This window comes from Polypterus senegalus, chromosome 2 (genome assembly GCF_016835505.1).
Source record: "Polypterus senegalus isolate Bchr_013 chromosome 2, ASM1683550v1, whole genome shotgun sequence".
NCBI classification, from domain to species: domain Eukaryota; kingdom Metazoa; phylum Chordata; class Cladistia; order Polypteriformes; family Polypteridae; genus Polypterus; species Polypterus senegalus.
The window spans coordinates 255,649,881-255,655,880 of record NC_053155.1 but is presented as its reverse complement, the minus strand read 5'-3'; the positions used below and the strand labels follow the sequence as shown (position 1 = coordinate 255,655,880).

Genomic DNA, 6,000 nt, shown 5'->3' with positions numbered 1-6,000 from the left:
ATTTCCTGTCACATGTTATCATTCTTTTATATAAATTTGTTCATTGTTTTCAAGACTGTGAATCACTTCTTTTTTTCTTATTGTCTGGACGACAATATACGGGGACGGTTCCTAAAACGTTCTTTTGTCTTTGTGACAGATTATTTTCTACCACAACTGATACAGTTGTGAGGTCATTATCACCTGCAGTACATGGACATGCCACAAAAAAAACATTCACTGACTCTTATGTTGAACAAGCTCTAGTCGTTTTTTTATCCTTTGATGTGTCTTCTACCTGCATTACCTGCATTTGTGAGTTTATCTCCGCGTATGTTGATTTCCTCCCACATACCCACTGAATGCATGTTAGATTAATGGTCACCTTTTTAGTGTAGATATGTGTGAGTGAGCCCTGCACTCAATCAGTGCCTGCATTGGGCCTAGTGTTGCCAGGATAGGCTCCAGCTCTCTGTGACTATAAACTGGAGCAAGCAGGATTTACAATCTTATATATGCTAAAGAAAGGTTAGGGTGCATGCATTATGAGTAACTGTTTTCCTCTGCAGTAATATCCACAGACAGATATTTTGCTCAACATTTTATTGAGGTGATTTCAGCTGATCATTTATTGTAACCTCATTTCTAAATGGTTAGGGTTATCCTGCAGTTTTGATGTTATGGCAATTGTAGGCAGATTATATGATTGCAAAATAGTAATTTAATAAACATACTTTCTTTAAAAAACATTATAACATTGTGCTCTACAAATGCCCACTGATGGTCATTATAATTCTGATTAGAAGGAAAAATGTTGTTCAGATATTGAGACAAAATATCTCAACGTGCCACTGGTTAAACTGCAGGCACTTAACAGAACAGAATAGACAAGAAAAACTGACGATGCCATGATATCATAATAATCTAATGTAAGAGACAACTCTTAAACAGCTGATACACAGATATAGGCAGAAAACAAGGTAATCAGAAAAACAGTATCTTAACAAAGGTCAAAACACATTGCCATTTCTCAAATGTCCTCAATGCAGAGCACATGAGCACTCAACATGACAGATCCCGAAATACTGAACACAAGCACCAAATCCAAGCATGTGGTAGTTGTAATAATAAATAAATGCTGGCTTGATTAGTTAAAGGTGCACAAGCACTAAGTAAACCATTGTTATGTAGCTGAAAGACACTACTTGCATGAGCAAAGCTAGAAGGAAGTTTGCAACAGAACACAGCAATACACTGGTGGAATTTTACTGTAATCCGTATGTGTAAGAATGCAACCACTACTACTCATGCTACTGCTTTTGAAATATAATGGCTGCAGAAATCATCCTAATGCTTTGATGGTCAACAGAGCTGGGCAAGAGGATATGAAACAGTAGTACACAAATTATGAAAATCCAATGCCTTGTTGAGAAATTTTAGAAAAGAAACACTTCATGGACAGGATATATATTTGTATTGTCTGATAATGAACTGATTACATCTGCAGAGTTGTGCTTTAATTTTATCTGCAGGTTAATTATCTATAACAATAATCATTAGGCTTACTACAGATTGTGTAATTTTAATTTAAACTTTTATTTCAATGAACTATTCACACGCTATTGTGGTGATTCTAAAATGAAAGCTGTAAAAAAATTTAAGAAATTCTCAAGTGTAAAATCTAAATGGTGGCAGCATTAACAGGTAGCTTTTCCAAAATACTCATTTTGAAGGAGTTAGGAGGACTCCTGTTTGTCTCTTTTGGATGATGTTCCGGTGCTGGTGAATCCTGGTCTGGACTGGATGCAACACACATATACCAAAGCAAGGGCATATGAAAAACCTCACCACACACACGCATGCACACACACACACACACAAACACATGCACAATGTGCTTGGGCACTGCTTGCTTGGTGTAAATGAGTATCATTGAGTGCACACACTAGTGATGCTGTCTGTCTTTCTTTGGCCCTGTCCCACCTCAGAAAATCATGAATGGTGTCATGCACACATGTTGAGGGAATGTGTTAAGGGCTTCAAACTTGAATTCGTAACTGAAACAGGTTTTGATGAAACACAGGCACTGTACTGTCTTCCACTTCCAGTTTAAGATTGCAAAAGGAACGCTGTGAAGGCCATTGACACTCCTTCTGCATACCCCGAAGCCCTACCCTTTCTGGTCCTGGTTATATATAAGCAGCATGATGGCTGGAAATGTGCATTCACTTTGGACCTCTAACTGCTGAGGCCACAATAGCCTGCAAAACCATAGAAGACTTTGAACCTTTTTTTTGTGTCATCTCCCATTACTCCCTTTAATTTGAATGGTGAAGGTGGAATGGTTTTTCATTAATTTTTTACATTTTGTACGTTTTAAATACATTGATTTCTTTTTGCATTTTTGTTGTTTAATTTAACACATAAATACAAAGGTTTATTTGTTAGACAGAGAGGAATCATGTCTCTAAAATAACATCATGAAAACCAGGAATAGGAAGTTGCAACTTTTAAGGGACTTTTTCAGTTATGGACTCAGTTTTTTCAGTCCACGATACCTCTTCTCAAAATCAGTAAGATACTGTAAATTCTCAGCTGGGATGAACAATTCGGTCTTTTTTAAAGTTCATATGCCTCTAATTGATGAATTCTGCAATGTACTATGCAAAGTGACAGGCGCTTGTGAAAAAATGCTGGTAAATGGGAATGCCATGAATTGTTTTTATTAATCAATAAGCTTTCAATAAAACTTTCTAGAAGGTGCAGTAAATAGAAAAAACATAAATGAGATGAAAACTTCCCCCCCTTATAACCAGCAGCAATTGTCTTAGGTTTGCTTGTAAGCAGTGTCTGAAGATACTCACATTGTCACCTGATCCAAACCTCTAGGAGAACTTGCCACAGTTTCTCTGTAGACTTTGGCTGTCTTACTTGTTTTCCTCGACTGGCTCAGTAATGCTGAGATCAGGGACTTGTGGGGGCTATATCATCTGTTTTAGGAGTCCCTGTTCCACTTTTTGCTGTAGATAGGAAAAAAAACTGTTATTTTGTGATTGTAACTGCTGGTACACTTGCACAGTAGATAACACTCTTTCACAATTCCAGTTTCAGTCCTAATGTGATTACTGCCCATGTTGAGTTGCACATTTGGTTCATGTCTAACTGGGTCCCTTGGTTTCATCCCACATTTGAATGTAATGCTGATTACATTACTTGTGGAATGTAAATTGCTCAACAACTTGCTCAACAGCAAGTGTGGACAAGTTTGTGAGGGTTCCCTGCAGTTGCAGTGTACTTTTGTCAAACTTATTTCTACTATAAATAAAAAAGTGACTCATGAGCCAGCATTGCTTTCTCTTTCTCTAAAATGCTGGTTGAACTATTCTCTGTTATAACTAACTTGCTCTTTGGTTTATGCATTTTCAGGCTCACAATCTGATCCTCATATTCTAAGTACTTTGTTTCTTTTGCCACTGCAAGTTGTTTTATGCTAATTGCTAGAACAACACTAAAAAAGTCCCACCTACAGATGATTGTTGTTTCCGTATATTTTATCATTCCTAGCATACCATGTACTGTATTGGCAGTAGCTGAATAATGCAAGGTAAAAAGAAGAAGCCATAAATATCAGCACATACATTCTTTTAGTTTAGTGGGCTAATAATACTAAAGCCATAAGCAGTCAGGGCAGGTGGCCTAAATTTGAATGTGTACTTTCTAAATCCATGACCTAAGCTTTTTTCTTTTTATTTCAGCCCTCTTAGTAGATTTGGCAGTATGTTAAAGCAAGACACTTTTTTTAATTAATAATACAAGAAAGTGAAAAAAAATGTTAAAATGTAAAACCATTATTTAATTGAGAGATAAAATATGCAGAATTTGGCAATAATATGTTCAAATATTTTGCAGAATCACAACAGGCTTATGCTGTGTCAAAATGATGTAATATTGAACAACATGTGGAATAGATAAGTTTATTGGAGATTAAGGTATTTTACAGTCTCAGTCCACAATATCATAAAAACAGCATGTTTATTTTCTTTGGTTGTAGGTTCATTTTGTCATGAATAATTGAGAGGTGAAATCCTAATCCTTCCAAAATAATGTCTGTTCAGTATTTAGACTGTTGTCAAATTTCAATTATTTAAACTTCAAATTTAAATACTTCACATTCTTTGTTATAAGTTCCAATGTCTGCTTTTCAGCTGACATTTGTCAACAAATAGATACTGACTTTGTCACATCTGGCAAAATGTTTAGTCATAAGTTTTTTGCATCCAGGACTTATCTTCTTATATAAATGGATACTGTCAGCATATGTAAAGCTTGCTGAACCCATAATGCAGTGCTTGCAGTTCTACAGTAACTGATTTCGTTTAGCCCAGTGTCATTTAAGAAATTATTTGATTCTGCACTTTCGACCTGCTGGCAGTAAATGGCTTGAGGATTTGTCACATTATTAGTATCAGCAGGAGTGATCCCACACGTGATAGATTAATACATTTTGTGTTTGGTCACAAATATACAAGGTCTGTCTGTATTGCAGTATAAACACAAATTTTACTAATTCTTACTAATTTCTTCTTGATTTTTTACATTTTCATTTTATCTACCTTGCAACAGTAATGGCACTGATGGAGCTAGACCTTTTTATATATAGTACTTGGGAAATTTTGCATATCATTTACTAACACTTGTTTGTTTTTCAGTTGTTTTACAACATTTCAGGTATAAATTAATTTAACAAAATATATTAATTTACTCATACAACAGTGAGTAAATATTTGCCTGATTAAAAGCCCAGTAGTTGTTGGGACTCAAATGTGATATATTGTTTTAGATGTCACTTTTGCATTTTTGACATTTGTAAGCTCTGTCTTTAAGCATTTGCTTGCTGATTATGTCATGGGACATATTCCCATTTTGAGTGTATTTTGGGCAACACCTTTTTCGCTCTTTTGAGCATTTTTGTTACATTTTTGTTTTTTAAATGTTCTCATTTGATATAGATTCTGCATGTCATGCTGGAGATTTCAGAGTTTCTCCATATTGCAAGTTATTTTAGCATTTGTGGAAACAATCTTACTATTATGAAGTTTAAAATCAGGTTCCCCATTTTGGGCCTGATAGGCCAGACGCCAGCAGGTAGTTGTCAGAGGCAAGCTGGCCTGAAGCAAGCCTCTTCTGGGGCCTCATGCATAACACTGTGTGTAGAATTCACACTAAAATATGGAATATGGGCAAACACGGAAATGTGCACATGCACAAAAAAATCCAGATGCATAAATCTGTGCGTTTGCCAACTTCCACGTTCTTCCGCTACATAAATCCCGGTCAGCGTGAAAAGCGATGCACGTGCACGTGCCTGCTGCCACTCCTCACAGAATTACTCCTCTTTGAATATGCAAATCAATATAAATAGCTCTTAAGCTCAGCTTTCTGTGAAAAGGCAATGGCAAAAGTAAGAATACCATGTGGAGGCATGGAAAAATGCACTATTTGATGGTTTAAACAGTGGTATAAACAACAAAAGGAAGTTGATCGAGTGACAGAGTGTCGGAGAAACTCGAAAGCTCAAGTTCACAGTGCCTGAAATAAAAAGAAGTTGTCAGATATCAAAGTCACCTTGAAAAGACGAGTAGTAGCCCACCATCTGAGTGTCATATGAAAGCTTATTAGGATTTGGGTACAGAGAAAAGAAAAAAAATAGGGACACAATGAGAAAAAAGCTTGAAATGTCAACTTTAATCTTAAAATTTCCAAAGTAGAACATCATAAACTTCATCTTAAAATCGTTTAATTTACTAGTTTCTCAAATCCCATCGCAACTAAAGTAGCAAGTTAAATGCTTTGTTTTGTATGTGTTTTTCTATGTGCTCTGTGTGTGTGAATACAGTAACTACATGCTTCTTAAACTGGCTTTCTCTTCCTCCAACAGTACACAGAATCCATTACATTCATGATATTACAGCTCTCTGAATAATTTAGATACTGAGATGTATACTTGATATAATTTTCATA

At 35.8% G+C, this 6,000-nt stretch overlaps 1 protein-coding gene across 1 annotated transcript in view; it reads right to left on the bottom strand.

The window, feature by feature from the left end:
- Window positions 1–2,950: 2,950 nt before the first annotated feature.
- Window positions 2,951–6,000, bottom strand: part of LOC120524676 (general transcription factor II-I repeat domain-containing protein 2-like) — a 73,371-nt gene continuing 70,321 nt past the window's right edge. Inside the window, exon 2 of the transcript XR_005632821.1 lies at window positions 2,951–2,999. The gene's annotated coding sequence lies outside the window, so the exon portion shown is untranslated. The remainder of the gene's footprint in view (window positions 3,000–6,000) is intronic.